Source organism: Etheostoma spectabile, unplaced genomic scaffold (genome assembly GCF_008692095.1).
Source record: "Etheostoma spectabile isolate EspeVRDwgs_2016 unplaced genomic scaffold, UIUC_Espe_1.0 scaffold00019025, whole genome shotgun sequence".
Taxonomy (NCBI): domain Eukaryota; kingdom Metazoa; phylum Chordata; class Actinopteri; order Perciformes; family Percidae; genus Etheostoma; species Etheostoma spectabile.
In genome coordinates, this window is record NW_022604627.1 from 10436 (window position 1) to 29150 (window position 18715).

An 18715-nucleotide genomic window follows, 5' to 3' on the forward strand; every position below is an offset into this window, starting at 1 on the left:
AGTATATGCATTAATCTTCACGAAAGTTGATGTGTATATGCATAAATCAAAAATAAAGTTGATGTGTGTATGCATTAATATAAAAGAAAGTCGATGTCATAATGAATGGTGATGATGACACAATGAATGGTGATGATATAATAAAAAGAAATTTGATGTGTATATGCATTAATCTATAAAAAAGTTGATGTTAAAATGAATAGGGATGATGATATAATGAATGTGTATATGAATTAATCTAAAAGAAATTTGATGTGTATATGCATTTATTAAAAAGAAAGTTGATGTCATAATGAATTGTGATGATGACATAATGAATGGTGATGATATAATAGAAAGAAAGTTGATGTGTATATGCATTAATATCAATGAAAGTTGATGTGTATATGCATTAATGAAAAAGAAAGTTGATGTGTATATGCATAAATCAAAAAGAAAGTTGATGTGTATATGCATTTATTAAAAAGAAATTTGATGTGTATATGCATTAATATCAAAGAATGTTGATCTGTATATGCATTAATATCAAAGAAATATGATGTGTATTTAATGTCAAAGAAAGTCGATGTTTATATGCATTAATGTCAATGAAAGTTGATGTGTATATGCATTATTAATACCAGGTATGTGTGTGTGTGTTGTTGGAGCTAAATCCTGCTCCATTCTCAGGGTTCATTCAATTAGTAGTCAAAATCTCAGATGTGGATGTGTGAATCCATTTTATTACATAGGATATCCTAGAGACAAATACAGAGTCAACCTAACACGGCTCAACCCCAAATCTGTCTGACTCTCTGCTCCTGGACCCCCTGGTCTTATTCACAAAGGGTGGGGTCTCTTGGCCACAGTGGTGTGTGTGTGTGCCTATTCGTTATCTTTCAATTGGAATGTGACTTAAAGTTTATGACCCTCAGTTCAGGACTGGCAAAGCAAAAGATCAGTGGGCCATAAAGAAGAACATCATCAATTCAACTTCTGACACATTTGTAGAGCTGGATTATAACAAAATGTAACAGAACATCTTATATTATAAAACAGAAGTATTGCAAAACGTCTTAATGTAACAAACAACAAACTATATACTTATGACAACAAACTTAACGCATGACCAACATGTCTTCATTTATGCTGAAATAATGCTTTTACCTTTTGACTTGAATGTATAATGCTATCACCCACAATGTTTAAGCACATATAACATTTTAAATTCCAACAGTATGCAGGTAACCAGTATAATGTAGGTAACTCTTATATTGTTAGAATAAACCAGAATGTTATGTGATGTATTAAAAGTTAATCACTATGCCATTATAAAGAGTCCTTAAATAATTTGTTAAAACAATCTGTCAAATTAAAAAAAAAGGTTTAAGAGGATAGGAAAATACAATTTTTAAATTTTACTTTTCTTTTCCCCCATAAACCATGGTAGCTATAGACTCAACTCCTAACACCATATTCTTTGAGTTACACACACTTTAGCTAAGACAAAAAACTGCTCTCCATAAATGCTGGAGACACTGAATTTTCCACCAAAACTAGAGCTTAATGTGGTTAACATTGAATTAAATTTACCACACGTCTTTTTTAGCTAAAAAAATACAAAGTTTCTTTTTTTTCCGTTTCCATCCACCACATTAACGTTAACTAAAGACGCTTTTCCTCTCACCCGACATGTAGAATGGGTGTTTTTTTTTTTTAAAAGACGGAGCTTAATGTTATCTAGATGGGCAAATGTAAAGGTAACGGTTTATTGTTAACTTTACCTCCACTAACATAACCGCTTACCCTATGATAGGCCTATAATATAGCTGTAATAAGTTTTGCTTAATCATTCTAAAACACTGACAAACCAACCAACAGAATCGGGAACATAACAGTAGCATCAACCAAAGGTAATGTTAGCCAAAATGCAGCAACAGCTAGCTCAAAAGATAGCAGCAACCGACCTTAAACTTCCAGAATATGAGTTACATTGTATTTCAGGCAATGGTCTGACAGTAAAGTAAAAAAGATTTCCCGAACAGCGCATGTAAACGGAGTTGTGTTAGCTTTAACGAACGTCGTAATTATAGCTAGCTAATCCTCACCACGGGGGAAATGTTAGGTTGGAGCGAGACTAAGTTTTCCTTTGGGGGGGAAGCTAGTTAACGGCTAGCTCTAGCCTAGCTATGTTTCAGGTCGGTAAGCTAATGTCGCTGCGTGTGAAGGCTATCAGCAGAGATTTTAATGTCACAGAATTAGCAAAGATTGATCTTCCCTTAACGCTGCTCCAGCTCTCTCTGAGTAGTGTGTGTGTGACCGGACTCTGGTGCACACAGACCAAAGCGGTCCTTCTTTTATGTCTCGAGCCGCTACTTCTTTCAACACCTTTGAAGTGTCTACCCGCTATTCTTTTGAAGTCTTGAGGTCAGAGGTCAAATATGGCGGTCAAGCATTTATATCCTAATCCATTTCTTGTTTGTCTCTACAACTCTCAATAAGTTATTTACACTGCCGAAAAGCATGCCACATTTTTAAATTACCTTCACTGCGAAAAGCATAATAAATCAAATTACTAAACTAATTTATCTTTATAGAGATATTTCATTTCTATGCTTCTATAACATAAACTAACAATTTTATTTAAGTCTGTCTTATTCAACTACAGTAGCATTACTGCTGTTGCTTTACAGCAGACTACCGCAAAGTCAAAAAAATACGGTAAATCACTGTAAATTAAATGTTACCACGCACAATGCAATGCATATTACAGTAATAAACCGGAACAGAAAATAATGGTATTTTACTGGGCATTTTATGGTAAGTAACTGTAGAAATGCAGTAAAGTCAAACAGTGTACCGCAAATTCAAAATGTACAGTAAATCACTGTAAATTAAATGTTAATACTCATAATGCAATGTTTATTACAGTGATGAACCAGAAAAGAAAGTTATGGTATTTTACTGGACATTTTGTGGTAAGTAACTGTAGAAGTTACAGCAAAGTCTAACAGTGTAGGCTATGTACGTAACTACAGCTCTTATTCTAATATTCAACCGGGAGTTGAACCCGGGCGACCTTGGTAAAAACAAGGAATCCTAACCGCTAGACCAATGACTACTTATTAATAACAGGCATTTCATGAATCAGTCCATAGTCTGGCAAAAAAATGTATATATGAAAAGCCGTCTTGGTTCATCTTTCCACTGTTCCTACAATCACCACTCTGGTCTGGTTGGAAACTAAAGGATCTAAACTAAAAGGATGTTCCTCTTTAACTAAAAGGTCTATCTCTGTAGGGATCCATCCCATAAGGTTGTCACATACTAAGAATAATGATCTGAGTCTGTCAGCAGCAACAACACAACCTTAAGTGGACGCTGACTTTACCTTTAAATTAGGAGTTTAAACAGAGACACAACAGGACGAATAAATCCATCAAATCAAGTCCTTAATAATCAGCATGTGGCCTTGTTTTATTTCAGGTAGTCAGCATGGAGCTGTTCCACATTCCCAGACATTTAAAACGAGTCAATCATTGAAGTTATTCTACAAGTCAGATGAATAAATCAGCTGTTTGCTATTTGAGCTGCTCTGTTTCCTGCTGCTCCGTCATTCTTTAGTGTCCTCTGGAAACAGGTTGCTGTCCTTTATGTGTCTTTTGGATGACATCATCAGTGTCTTTGCTTTAGTCTGAAGAAACTCCAACAGATTTAAAACCACATGCAGTCACAGAAAATACAAACAGGGAATAGAAAATGTCAGACAAAGAATATGTAATGAAAGGTCCCAAAGTAGGAAAATATAATGTTAATCTACCAAACAACAATAACTGGAGAGCATCCAATTAAACATGGCCGACTTCAGTATGTCGGTAATGAAGAGAGGAATGTTTGGACATATTACAGATTAATTTTATTTTTATTTAACCTCTATTTAACCAGGAACAATCCCATTGGGCTACAGTGACTCTTCTTCCAGGGAGTCCTGCCAAGACAGGCGGCAATAAGTTTAATAATACATAAAAGACAGGACAATGGTTCCATACTACACCACAAATTTCTATAGATACCACAACACAAACAAGACATTACACTTAATTTATGCCAATGCATGCATACACACAACTTAAAAACAGGTTCCACCGAGATTTGAACACAGATCACTGGATTCAGAGTCCAGAGTGCTAACCATTACACCATGGAACCTTTGAAAGTGTTGCAAGGGTTTGCTAAGGAGTTTCTTTCATAATTATCCACATGTGTGATATTGAATGCACACAGCAAAGAGGAAAAAGCAACAGTTACAAATAATTGCCAAGTTCTTTATTCCCAATATCATGTCTCAAACATTAGTTCCAGATGAAAATTCTAGTTGTCAGAAGTGGGATTTGAACCCACACCTCTAGTGGAGACTGCAACCTGAACGCAGCGCCTTGGACCGCTCGGTCATCCTGCCTCATCCAACAACTAATCAGTAGGACCTGTCTCAAAAATTATAATATAGTGAATTAAACATGTCATGATATAGTAGTTTCTCAGTCATCCATGTCATAGTTAACAAGGGAAGGTTTCTCAACTGTCAGCCCAAATATATGGGCGTTCATGGAGACATGGAAGAAAGTCACCAGGGTGGCAATCTGTTATGGATCCGTCAAAGATGCTTATAACCCCTACAGCAGAGCTCCACTCGGCATGTCTGACCACAACTCTGTTCATTTGGTTCCGTCTTACAAACCGGCCCTGAAGAGAAACAAGCCGAAACGAAAGTTAGTTCCGGTTTGGTCAGATGAATCAATCCAGTGTCTACAGGAATGCTACTGCTGCACTGACTGGGATCTATTCAAAAACAAATGTAAGGACATTGATGAGCTCAAAGAGACTGTTTCTGCATATATCCCCTTCTGTGAGGACTTAGTCATCCCTCGTAAATCCATCTCCATATGTCCAAATAATAAACCTTGGGTCTCCAAATCTGTCAAAAGCATAATTAATTAATGAAATATTAGCTTCATCCAAGGTAACATGACTCAATACAGAGTACTTCAAAAACAAGCTAAAAAGGAACTTAAGCTTGCAAAACTTAATTATAAGGACAAAGCTGAGAACATGCTGAGCACAGGCCACTCACGTCCTGCATGGGAGGGTGTGAAAGCAATGATGGGGATGCAACCTAAGAAGTGTCTGGTCTCCCTCCATGGCATAGCACACCTTGTCCTCTCAAATGAGCTGAACACTTTTTATAATAGTTTTAGTATTTATGATTTTAGTGAGGAGCTGTCAGTTTTTAATAGCGTTGCCCCAAAGCTTAAAAACAAGAACAGGGTGCAATATATAGTTAAGGTGTGTGGCAAGATTTCTCACAACCATCTGATTGACTTAAGCTCTGTCTATGAGACAAGGTCCCTCAAGAAGGCCCAATAAGTCCTGGCAGACCCTAGTCACCCCCCGAACAGCTGCTTCATCTTGTTGCCGTCTGGCCGCAGATTCAGTCTAAAGCCTAAATGCAGGACAAACAGACACAAAAACTCTTTTGTCCCTGCTGCTATAGGCTTCTTTAATAAGTCAAGGTGAGGTACGTCTAAATGAACAATGGGCAACCTACATCCATCTTGATAGCACCCAAATCTCTGTGCTGATCTCCATGCTTGCATGGCAAGTCATCTGGTGGATTTTTCCTGTCACGAGGGCTTTTGATCAAACTACGTATAGTGCTTCCGCATGAGGACACTAAGAGTATAGAAGCAGAACCAGAGGGAGAGTTGTTTTATTGTACCCACTAGCAGTAAAGTTTATTTGTCTGTAGCCATAAAATTGCATTAGGCTGTCAACGTTTTGAGCGAAAAAGAAAACCACAGCTCAAGTCCCTGGTAAGGCAACAGCTTAATTCTGGGATATGTATGAAGTGCTCGCTATTGTTATCTGTCATGCAGGTTTGCAGGATGTTCACAATCTGCTAGTGGCCATGATGAGTTGTGACTTTGAGTTTTTTAACCGTTTTGGCCAATTTAGCCAATTTTCAACCAGTTTGTGCAATAACATTTGGTGTTCTCAGGCAATGTGCAAATCGTGGTCTACCCTCCTGCTGTCCAGAAGACCGTGATCATGGCAACAGCTTTTTGGTCTTCATTTACTTGCACTTTAATTTGTAGTTCAGGAGATTGTTTTTCCCACAGTCCTCTGTTTTAGAAGCCTGGGTAGCTCAGTCGGTAGAGCATCAGACTTTTAATCTGAGGGTCCAGGGTTCAAGTCCCTGTTCAGGCTTAGAGTTGCACATTCTGCTAGATGAGTTGTCCATTTGACATGCCTGTATGGACATGGACCAACTCAGACACTGTCATATCATGTGTTCCAAGTCTTTAAAAAGAATTGTCGCTGTTTTTCAAGCAGGTTTATATCATAACAATGTTGCTGGTAAGTCTAAATGAACAATGGGCAACCTACATCCATCTTGCTAGCACCCAAATATCTGTACTCATCTCCCTGCTTGGATAGTATGTCCAAGGACTTACCACATATGTTCTATAACCCTTTTCATTGGTTTGCTACCACACTTATATAATTCCTTTCATTGTATCAATCTCAGAAATAACCAAAGAACGACAAATTCCATTCATTTGCTTGTGCCAGTGTTCAACCACCTGTCACTGTATTTTCAGCATCAGTTGTGCTTTTTTTGTTTTTAAAACACCTGCCCCGTGTGAGGGTTGAACTCCCGACCTTCAGATTATGAGACGGACGCGCTGCCTACTGCGCCAACGAGGCTATGAAAGGCATTGTAATGGTTTGCAAAATTTCAGAAAAACTAACAATTTGGTCGTCAATCTTCACAAAAACAATGTATCTGGAAACCTATATACTCATACAAAGGCTAAAATTGACCCTAGATGCTTTGTCATGATCCCATGAAAAGGCCAGGACAAAAGACCGTGTGCAAAGGTTGAAGGAAATGCAAGAATATGACCACAACAAAAGAAATGATAATTCAATGATGGTGGTAGTCAGTTTAGTCAGTGGTGAATGTGTATGCATGGATGAGTGTGAGGTATGGTGTCAGCAATTTATGCTGGACAGTTTAAAACTAACAAAGATGAGGTGGAGAGGTGCTGGACTGAGAGACCTCTAGGGCAATCACAGATGCACAACCAATAATAAAAACACTACTGAGGGAATGCGTTCAGAAAATGAAGAACATTGTTCAGAAAGCTTAATGAAGCTTCATTTGACCATAACTATTAACCACCTGAACCTGGTAAAAGATATGAGGTTCTCATGAATAGGTAGCCAGGGATTTACCTCCTGTAGATGGTGGTCGGCGTGCCAACGAGGCTCGAAAATTTGCAGATAATGATTCAGAGGAGATGTAATAGTTTACATTTTAAAGTAACTTAATTTTCTAAATTGTCCGCCTGCAGTGCCTACGAGAGCTCTTCTCTAATATTAACAGGTATGCAACAGCTATTCAACTTTGGAAGTTATTGTTGATCTCAGAAACATCGATAGACGACACCATGGTATCACAATGTCCATGCTTGTGTCTTTGTTATGCAAATACTCTGGAAGTCTACTTATTAAGAGTATGCGTTCCTCTTTTTCCCTATTGATTTTAAAACACCTGCCTGAGATTTTTGATCTCAGAAGTAACAATAGAATCCAGGAGCCATTCCTCACCTAAAACAATGTGAGTCATTCCAGTAAGTGAAAAGGAAACTCACATCTACAAAGATAAATTTGGTAGAAGTCACTCCCTGATGGTCTAGTGGCTAGGATTCGGCGCTCTCACCGCCGTGGCCCGGGTTCAATTCCTGGTCAGGGAATTATCTGGACTTGACACACAATAAAAAAAATCTGTAATTTTACATACACCAATACATTACAAAAATAAACTGTGAATTTAAGGGACATCTAGCACGTGTGAATCCACCTGTGGGAGTGGAACATGGATTTGTAGAGATGGGCTTTCAAACAATGCACCTTTTGACATTTTGACATGTCACAGTAGGAAAAGCAAGGGTATGAATAAAAATAAAATTATGGCTCAACTCAATTTACATTTTTACAGTAGACATAAGGCATTACAAAGTCAAGAAACTACAGTGAGGAAAATAAGTAATTGAATACCCTGCTATTTTGCAAGTTCTCCCAGTTAGAAATCATGGAGGGGTCTGAAATTGTCATCGTAGGTGCATGTCCACTGTGAAAGACATAATCTATAAAATAAAATCCAGAAATCACAATGTATGATTTTTTAACTATTTATTTGTATGATACAGCTGCAAATAAGTATTTGAACACCTGTCTATCAGCTACAATTCTGACCCTCAAAGACCTGTTAGTCTGTCTTCAAAATGTCCAACTCCACTCCATTTATTATCCTAAATTAGATGCACCTGTTTGAGGTCGTTACCTGCATAAAGACACCTGTCCACCCCATACAATCAGTAAGAATCCAACTACTAACATGGCCAAGACCAAAGAGCTGTCCAAAGACAACATTCTACACCTCCACAAGGCTGGAAAAGGCCACGGGGAAATTGCCAAGCAGCTTGGTGAAAAAAGGTCCACTGTTGGAGCAACCATTAGAAAATGGAAGAAGCTAAACATGACTGTCCATCTCCCTCGGATTGGGGCTCCATGCAAGATCTCACCTCGTGGGGTGCCAATGATCCTAAGAAATGTGAGAAATCAGTCCAGAATTACAGGCGAGGAGCTGGTTAATGACCTGAAAAGAGCTGGGACCACCGTTTCCAAGGTTACTGTTGGTAATACACTAAGACGTCATGGTTTGAAATCATGCATGGCCCGGAAGGTTCCCCTGCTTAAACCAACACATGTCAAGGCCCGTCTGAAGTTTGCCAATGACCATTTGGATGATCCAGAGGAGTCATGGGAGAAAGTCATGTGGTCAGATGAGACCCAAAATCGAACTTTTTGGTCATAATTCCACTAACCGTGTTTGGAGGAAGAAGAATGATGAGTACCATCCCAAGAACATCATCCCTACTGTGAAGCATGGGGGGGGGGGTAGCATCATGCTTTGGGGGTGTTTTTTTGCACATGGGACAGGGCAAGCACGAGGCCTTGTTTTATTTTGTATTTAATTGTTCCACATTGCAAAACAATTCAATCCTTGATGTTATTTTACAAGTTTGCTTTCTATTTTCTGATTTTGTATGACATCATCAGTGTCTTTACTTTCAGTCTGAACAGACCTCAACAGATTTAAAACCACATTCAGTCACAGAAAATATGAAATGTCAGAAAAAGATTATTAAATGAAATTCCACAAAGTAGGAAAACATGACGTTAAACTACAAAACAACAATAACTTGAGAGCGTACAATTAAAAATGGCCAACTTCCAGTATGTTGGTAATGATGAGAGGACCAATTTACACAAATATTGAATTTGCTCTTATTAAACCAATGCTCAAAGGTTAGAGTTTTTGCCAACTTTGGGAGTCCAGAAATATATATAAGGGTGACAAAAATGTATTTCTAAAATGAAAATTACAATGTCTTCCTGTCAGCCAAAAAAGAATGTATGTAAACAATTTGTATGTTTCTAGAGATGAGAAGAAAGTTTTTTACAAAATAAAAGTTTCGAACATGTCTACGTTTTCCAACCAAAACATCTTTAAACGTCTTAATGTTTTGCCTTTGGGCCTTCTTCCAGCAATTTACTGGAGAAATATTAATTATTTTTTTTTACATTTGATTTTGGACCATATAGCAAACTAGGAAACTTTTGAAACTATTGAAAATTCTGCAATAGCAATTGTAAAAAACTGTAAAATTTCAAAAGGGTTTATTGACTCCCAGTCTTGTCTTTACTGTGTGAAACGGGTGCAAAGGGCTCTTTGAGTGGTAAAGGTTGCCGACCCCTGCCCTAGACCAACAAGCCATGAAAACAGCTTTTTATCAATTTTTTGTCACGGAAATGCAGCTCCTATCTGTCGTTGACTTGAAAGGCAATGGTTAAGTTCTATCTATCATATAATCAATAATATAATAAAACTAGAGGGAGGCAGGGCGATACAGCCCGATCCGGTTGGGAAGAGTTCTATCCTGAACAGGCTCCTCTCTTTACCCTGTGTCTCTTAGTTATGCTTTGATAAAGCTTATAGTTAGGGCATAGAACTGAATATTGTTAGGGAGTGAGGAGTCGCAGCGTCCGCCTAACCCGGCCCACCTGCATCTCGTCATAGTTGTCAGATTTATCTATCATATAATCAAGAATATAATAAAACTAAAGGAGACGTGACATACAGCCCGATCCGGTTGGGGAGAGTTTTAGCCCGACCAGGCTCCTCTCTTTACCCTGTCTCCCTTAGTTATGCTGTAATAGTTTTAGACTGCTAGGGGACTTCCTTTGACACACTGAGCTCCTCTCTCCTCTATCTTTCTATTTTTCCATTTATGTGCATCCATGTCCCAGAAATGCTTGTTACTAACCTAGCTCTGGGGAGTCACTCCCCGGAGTCCTTATGTTCTTTTTCCCCAGCATGTTTCCTCGGATCAGGGAGGCTCCAAAATCAGGGTAGCAGCTGTCGCCATGGTCCCGCTACACGTTCTGCGATGCCATGTTCATCCTGCTACGTCCTGCTGTGCCTTGTAATGCCGCACAGTGCCCTGCTATGCCATGAACTACTACAAAGAACTGCTACAAACTACTATTTTTTTCTATTTTTGTTATTTCCACTCTTCATTCTAACTCCAACCGGGCCGTCAGACACCGCCTACCAAGAGCCTGGGTCTGTTCGAGGTTTCTTCCTAAAAGGAAGTTTTTCCTCGCCACTGTCGCACTGTTGCTGCTCGGGAGGAAACTACTAGAATTGTTGTGTCCTTGTAAATTCTGGAGTGTGGTCTAGACCTACTCTATCTGTAAAGTGTCTTGAGATAACTCTTGTTATGAATTGATACTATAAATAAAATTGAATTGAATTGAGTTGAAAATGCATGTTCAAAACACAATCTATGATCAATACAATATACTGTCTATTGTATAAGGGCATACCTGACACATCTAAAATAATGAAGTTTTTGTAATGTCAGCTGATGATAGAGTTTTCTTTCGTCATTGTGTTATGATTGACTAAATGTTCCTGTTGGAAGAGAACATGTGTTAGTGTTTGGAATAATTATTTGATTTTGAAACAAGTTTGCAGTGTTTTGTTAGACATAGTGTGTAGTGTTAGTGTATTATTGTATTGTGAAAATTAGTTTTGGAGTTTAATTTACAATGTGTGATTTTGAGCATGAAATTAACTGTTTTGCCAGTTGTGTGTTTTGTGTGTGTGTGTGTGTGTTAAGAGTTTAGGAAACTTGTTAAATGTATTGAAAAATCTGTCATAGGAATTGTAAAAAACTGTAATAGTATAGCTTACACATGCGGATGCAGTGCTAACTGTGTTAAACATTTTGGAAATGTGTTAAAAGTATTGAAAAATCTGTCATAGCAATTGTAAAAAACTGTAACTCCCTTTCATACAGTAGATGAGATTTGGATACTTTCTCAGACTGTGAAGGTAACCACATGGTGGAGGTCCAGCCATTGTTTTGCTGCACCATAAGCATATCCAACAAATGGTGTATGGGGGTATAGCTCAGTGGTAGAGCATTTGACTGCAGATCAAGAGGTCCCCAGTTCAAATCTGGGTGCCCCCTGCATGGATGTGTGTAGGCTGTCGTCTTTATGATTGTTGTTGATACTTGAAAAAAGCATGCATGTAACTAATGTTGCTTCTTTCCAGAAGCCCTTGTGCTTTCTCCACTCTCAGATTTCCTTGGATTGTGGTGGCACCTGAGTAGTGGATGCAGCTGCTGCCGTGGTCCTGCTGGACGCCCTGCTATGCCCTGCACTACTACTGCTACTTATATTAGTAATAGTTCTATTACCTTTACTGGTGCCATAATTACCACTGGTCATCTTTTCATTCCATTCTCTCTCTCTCTCTCTCTCTCTCTCACTTCTCTCCCAGGTTGTGTCAGATGGCTTCCCACCATGAGCCAGTTTTACTCTGAGGTTTCTGCCTGTTAAGAACACATTTTTCCTCATACAGTGAGGAAAATAAGTATTTGAACACCCTGCTATTTTGCAAGTTCTCCCACTTCTCAAATTAATAGCTGATTTAATAGCTGCTACCAGCTGGTCTAAAGCTAATATAGTTAGCCCAAAGAAACAAGCAGAAAGCTGCTACCAGCCAGGCAGATCCTGCACTTGACGTGTTGCTGCACACGCCAGATTGCTCCATGCGCACCTGGTCCTGCAGTGGCAACCCCATGAGGTCCCTCCCGTTTGCCACTCCTAGCTCCTGCAGCAGCCGCTCAATGAGGCTGATGGTGGCCTCCTTTGGTCTGGCCACTCCCCAAACCTTGTCTGCAGCTTGCTGGACCCCTCACTGACGCAGAAGCCACAGTCCACATACAGCAGCAGTGTGAGTGCAATGGCTGACTGGTGATAGAAGATGGACGTGCATTGTGTTGTTCTTACATGTCAATTGGATTCTGACTTTGAATTCAAATATTTGGCATCCACGAAAATTTTGGAACTGATGATGTATCAGTCATTTTTTTGGTGGTTTCTTGGTCACAGCAACAAGCTTGATCATTGACATACAGTAGCACGCCACGTATCACAAAACTGTTGGGGGGGGCCTTATGTATTTGCTTGTATTACATCAAGTGACCTGCGTACCAATGACCGCAAAGATTAATTTTTGCCGAACTGTACTTGCTAATAGAGGTAAGGAAAAAAAGAGTGATGAAAAGAGAAAATAGGGAGAGGAGTGCCGGATCTGTTATTGTTTTTAGGAAGCAGATTTACAGCTATACACTTTGCAAATCAGTGTTTCACCCTGGCCGCCATCTAAAGATGCCATTTGAACCTCCAGAAACTTGCTGGTAAGAAAGCACATGCAGATCCCCCCCCCCCATGGCTGTGATCAGGATGGCTGCAACATCTAAGTAGTATGTGTTTCATGATTGTACTTTTGTTTTTTTGTCTCTCTGGAGGCGTGGGTTCAAATCCCACCACTGCCATTTTCATATATCACATTGTTGGAAGCCAACCAATGTGATGTCACAGCTGTGTCATTTGGCCTGAACTGGGTGAAGTAACTAGAATCATCCATCACCTTGCTGAGATTGTTCCTAGTTAACCTGAGGTTCAACAATGGTGTAACCTTCCTTTCCAGCACTTTGGAGTAGAAAATCAACAAATAATTGTGATAATTAATTGTGATAATTAATTGTGATCTCCATATTGATCAAACTAATTGTAATTATCACTTTGGCCATAATTGTGCTTCCCAAAGAGATCTAATGTTTTATCAAACCAGGTTAGGCAAGTAACCTTTCTGCTGACTTCTTGTAAAATAAAGCAAGCAACATCACTCAAAGAAAACTACTGCGATGGCTGGGAATCGAACTCAGGTCAACTGCTTGGAAGGCAGCTATGCTCACCACTATACCACCATCACCAGGCAATAAAATGTTCACTTCAAGTCTTGTAATACATCTGGGTATTGAGACTGTGATGTGCGCTCTATCACTGAGCTTCAGGCCCAGTCAGAAATTCCCTCCAGGGCGTCCTATGTTATCACATTCACATGAATGGGAAGTGTGTTTATATACATTATTGTCCTTCGATGGCTCAGTTGGTAGAGCGGAGGACTGTAGAAGCTTAAATCTGAAATCCTTAGGTCGCTGGTTCAAATCTGGGTCAAAGGAGCAGCCTTTTCAAGAGTTTCCATTTAAGGATCAATAAAGTGTTTCTGATTCTTATGTAGAGATGGACAGACAACTCAAAAGCATATTACTTCTTGCCAAGACAGAACAAGAAAATAAAGAAGAGGTGGGGGAGACAGAGTTAAGCCCCGACAGAATAGAGCACTACAGACAAAAGATGTGAAATAGTGTCAAGTGTGAGCAGAAGAATATTCCTGTTTTGTACACAACCCAAAGTTTTACAAAACAAAAGATAACTTTCACCAAATCCCTCAGTTGAATCACAGTCAATATTTGTCTCACAACCCGTCTCAATGTCCAATTTAAATAATTTATCCAACCGAATTGAAACTTTAACTTACCCCGCTGTTTGAAATTGCTTCCTTGTCGTTTGGATTTCAGAGTGGAATCAGCGAGCCCTCCTTGGTGGGAAAATGCAAAGTCATAACAAATTCAGTTGTCTCCTACAAGGAGAAGACATTGAGAAAAGATACAGAAGTCATGTACTCTGAGAGGCATTTGAGATCTTATGATGAATAATTAATAGAATTTCAGTGGTTAAATGTAATTTTTCATTACAAGTTACTGTTTATAAAACTGAAAAGAATTGTTATTGAGATAGAGGCAGATGAAGTGTTTATGACCCATCAATGATGACAAAAGGATACATCCGCTGTCGGGGGTCTGATTTAAAGGAAATGGTCCTCTTTAAAAGTGTTGGGGTTCTAGCGTTAAACTAATGAGGAAGAATTTGACAAATCCAAATCAACCAAAAACAAGTCCACAAACTTATTCTTTCAAATCTTACACCTGAATCCTTCAAGTACTGACCATTCCAGATTTAACAGAGAACTAGCTTTACAAAGCTGCTGTGACCAGGATTCGAACCGGGGTTGCTGCGGCCACAACGCAGAGTACTAACCACTATACGATCACAGCCACTTGGTAGCAGTAGGGCCTTGTTGTGGTGAAAGCATAGTGGGAACTCTGAATATCAACTCCACTGATATTTTCCCGCTTTCCCTGATTAATGACTAACAAATGAACATTTTATGGATGGTTTATCTAGCACTGCTGATTCTGTCCTTCAGGGACAATTTTTATGTTCAAGGAAAAATGATTAGCAAGCAAAAACAGAAAACCAAAAACAAGAGCTTGATTATTGCTGTAGTTGACTGACACTATGATGACTATAGATGAACTTACACACATGTTGAAACAATAATTACTCATCATTTGGCTATTTATAGATGTACATTTTTGTAGAGTTTGTCCTGGGGGGTAAAGTTGGAAATGACAAACAAGAGATTTAGTTGCTAAAGAGCACTACGAGCTAGCCAGGAGTTGAACCTAGAATCTTCTGATTCCTAATCAGACGCCTTATTCATTGCCCCAAAGCTGGGGAGCAATAATCTGTAAGGGGGGGGGGGGGAAGAAGAGGAAAAAGGGAAAGAGGTAGGGAAGAAGGAAAAAGAGGAAAAAGGAGGAAAAAAGAGGAAATGAGAGAAAAGATGAGAAAGATGCTAAATTACCCACAAAGGAAACTCACATCTACAAAAATAAATTTGATAAATGTGACTCCCTGATGGTCTAGTGGCAAGGATTCGGCGCTCTCACCGCCGTGGCCCGGGTTCAATTCCCGGTCAGGAAATGGTCAGGACTTTACACATCTTAAAAAAATCTCCAATTATGCATACACCAATATGTTACAAAAATAAACTGTGAATTTAAGGGACATCAAGTTGAACTATCTATTCTATTTCCATCTTAATGCCACTGTTTTGGTTATTTAGTGCAGACATAAGGTTATGTTATAGCCCTGCATGTTTTTACTGTTTTTAAGAAACATCTGTATTTGCCATAGACAGTTAAAGGTATTTACAGCATGATACCGCCGCAGGGTTGCTTAGCAACCGAAGTAAAACAAACCGCAAAAGTGCTCTTTGAAAACAGTGTAAATACCTAGTTTGCTAGCTAGACAATGTGGTAATTTGTAAGCTGGTGTGCTTTCCCTGCAGGGCAGGCTAATTATAATGTTGCTATTTCTTTCTGACTAATTGTTTCTTCCTGTGAAGGCTGCAATCATAATGTGTGAGCCGTTTGAGCTCAACAATCTTGGACCACAAATTGAGATCGATTTGATAAATAACACTTAAACCAGCTTAGAGCAGTTCCTTTAATGCCAATTAAATGTTCCAATCTCTATAATAAGATAAGATGGTCGATGGTATCAAATGCAGCACTAAGATCTAATAACACCAATACAGAGATAAGTCCTGTGTCTGATGCAATCAGGAGGTCATTAGTAATTTTCACAAGTGCTGTCTCTGTGCTATGATTAACTCTAAATCCTGACTGAAAATCCTCAAATAAGCTGTTGCTATGCAGAAAGTCACACAGCTGTTTGGCGAAGTCCTGCTTTCTGAAGAATCTTAAAAAGAAATGGAAGGTTGGATATAGGTCTATAGTTGGCTAAAACATCTGGATCAAGGTTGGGCTTTTTCAGAAGAGGTTTAACTACAGCTACTTTAAAGTGCTGTGGTACATAGCCTGTTAATAAAGACAGATTGGTTATATCTAGTAAAGAAGTGTTGACTAATGGTCAAACTTCTTTAAGTAGCCTAGTTGGGATGGGATCTAAGAGGCAGGTTGATGGTTTAGATGAAGAAATAATTGAATTAAATTGATAAAGATCAAGTGAAGCAAAGCAGTCTAAACACGTATCTGGTTTTACTGATGTTTCTAAGGTTCCTGACTTTAGAGATAAGTCAGTGCCAGTTAAAGGCAGGTCTTGGTGAATTTTGCTCCTAATAATTGTAATTTTATCTTTGACGAATCTCATAAAGTCGTTACTACTAAGAGCTATGATAATACTTGGCTCAATAGAGCTGTGACCATCCGTCAGCCTGGCTACAGTGCTGAAAAGAAACCTCACTTCACTTCGTTCACCATTGCATTGTTTTCACTTTTCAGAACCGGAGCTACAGTACAGCTAATTCTACAGTCTATGGTTCAGGTCACATTTATATGCAGGTTATGTAAAGAAAAGCCATATCACAGAGGTTCCGTAGTGTAGTAGTTATCACATCTGCTTTACACGCAGAAGGTCCTGTGTTCAATCCCCAGTAGAACCAGACTTATGCTTTAAAGTAAGAACTATGTATTTGGTACCACCTGGGAATTGTTATTTAAAAAGTCTTAAGAAAGAATTGAATGCAATAATTAAATATAAGCCCATGTCTTTCCAGAACCTCACCTCAAGCCATTATTTTTACTGTATTGTTCTGATTATGTTAAAGATGACAGTACATCAGAGGTTCCATAGTGTAGTAGTTATCACGTCTGCTTTACACGCAGAAGGTCCTGGGTTCAATCCCCAGTGGAATCACACTTATGGTTTGAAGTAAGAACTATGTCCTGTTACTGTGGCGCAATTGTCATTTGAAAAGTCAGGAAAAAGGGCTGAACAACAATTGAATAAAAACCCACAGCAATGCTTTTTTTCTCAGTCAATTAGGTCAAAAGTTATACATAGAATTGTAGAAATTAAAGGAAACTGGACTTTCTTAAAGGTTCTCCAAATACGTTTCGTCTCTCATTCTTGGCAGTGTATCCATCGATGGACTATTTCTGTATTATGGACTGTCTTTGTTGTTTGTCTAGTGATATATGTCAAAGGAATGAGACAGGTTGTGCCTTTTACAGAGGTTTCATAGTGTAGTAGTTATCACGTCTGCTTTACAAGCAGAAGGCCCTGGTTTTCAATCCCCAGTGGAACTGCCTCCTCTACCACTCCACTAACCCCCTACTCCCCCTCATTGCCTCCTCCCCCCCACCTCTTTTGTTCCCACACCTCCCTCCTCACTCCCCTGTAGTCAGCCCTCCTCCCATTTCCTCTCCCCCCATTGAAGTGTCAATGGGGGGAGAGGACATTCACACCTGGCCAGGTGAAGAGACAGCTGGAAAGGCTTCACCAGTGCAAGGCTGCTGGCCCGGACGGCATCAGCCCCAGGGTCCTGAAGACCTGCGCCAGTCAGCTGTCTGGTGTTCTCCATCACCTCTTCAACCTGAGCCTGAGCCTGAAGAGGGTGGAAGACGTCCTGCCTTGTCCTGGTCCCCAAGAAGTCGACTCCATCTGGCCTTAAGGACTACCGCCCAGTGGGTCTCACATTCCATGTGATGAAGGTGCGGGAGAGGCTGGTCTTGGCCTACCTGAGGCCGCAGGTGAGTTCTTCTCTGGACCCTCTACAGTTTGACTACCAGCCTTGTCTGGGAGTGGACGACACTGTCATCTATCTTCTGCAGCGAGCTCATTTGCACCTGGATGGCGAGAATCACATTTTTTGATTTCTCCAGTGCATTCAACACCATCCAGCCTCTGCTACTAGGTGAGAAGCTGCGGGTGACGGGTGTCGGTGCGTCCACAGTCTCCTGGATCACTGACAACCTGACAGACAGACCACAGTTTGTCGGTCTGGACCGTGTTCCGTCTGATGTTGAGTTGATGGTGAGTGGCACGGGGGCCCCACAGGGGACTGTGTTGTCTCCTTTTCTGTTCACCTTGTACACCACAGACTTCCAGTACAACTCAGAGTCATGTCACCTACAGAAGTTTTCTGATGACTCTGCAGTTGTTGGGTGTATAAGGGATGGACAGGAGGGAGAGTACAGGGCACTGGTGGGTGACTTTGTGGAGTGGTCTGGTAAGAATCACCTGCTTCTGAACGTGGATAAGACCAGAGAGATGGTGATCGACTTCAGGAGGAAGGGAACGGCTCCGCAGCCCCTTTGCATCCTGGGAAGTGACGTGGAGATGGTGGAGGAGTACAGATACCTGGGTGTCAACATTGACAGCAGGCTGAACTGGAAGATCAACAGCACTGCTGTTTACAAGAAGGGGATGAGCAGACTCTATCTCCTGAGGAAGCTGAGATCCCTTCAACGTGTGCAGCAGGATGTTGGAGATCTTCTACCAGTCTGTTCTGGCCAGCGCTCTGTTGTCCTCCGCC

At 40.0% G+C, this 18715-nt stretch overlaps 6 non-coding genes across 6 annotated transcripts; 5 read left to right on the forward strand and 1 right to left on the reverse strand.

Moving 5' to 3' along the window:
• The first annotated feature begins 6170 nt into the window (after positions 1–6170).
• On the forward strand, positions 6171–6243 carry trnak-uuu (transfer RNA lysine (anticodon UUU)). The gene has a single exon. It is a non-coding gene; the product is annotated as a tRNA-Lys (tRNA).
• Positions 6244–7724: 1481 nt separating this feature from the next.
• On the forward strand, positions 7725–7796 carry trnae-cuc (transfer RNA glutamic acid (anticodon CUC)). The gene has a single exon. It is a non-coding gene; the product is annotated as a tRNA-Glu (tRNA).
• A 3777-nt stretch (positions 7797–11573) lies between these two features.
• trnac-gca (transfer RNA cysteine (anticodon GCA)) lies at positions 11574–11645 on the forward strand. The gene has a single exon. It is a non-coding gene; the product is annotated as a tRNA-Cys (tRNA).
• Positions 11646–14573: 2928 nt separating this feature from the next.
• trnah-gug (transfer RNA histidin (anticodon GUG)) lies at positions 14574–14645 on the reverse strand. Its single transcript has one exon. It is a non-coding gene; the product is annotated as a tRNA-His (tRNA).
• Positions 14646–16767: 2122 nt separating this feature from the next.
• On the forward strand, positions 16768–16840 carry trnav-uac (transfer RNA valine (anticodon UAC)). Its single transcript has one exon. It is a non-coding gene; the product is annotated as a tRNA-Val (tRNA).
• Positions 16841–17021: 181 nt separating this feature from the next.
• On the forward strand, positions 17022–17094 carry trnav-uac (transfer RNA valine (anticodon UAC)). The gene has a single exon. It is a non-coding gene; the product is annotated as a tRNA-Val (tRNA).
• Positions 17095–18715: the final 1621 nt, after the last annotated feature.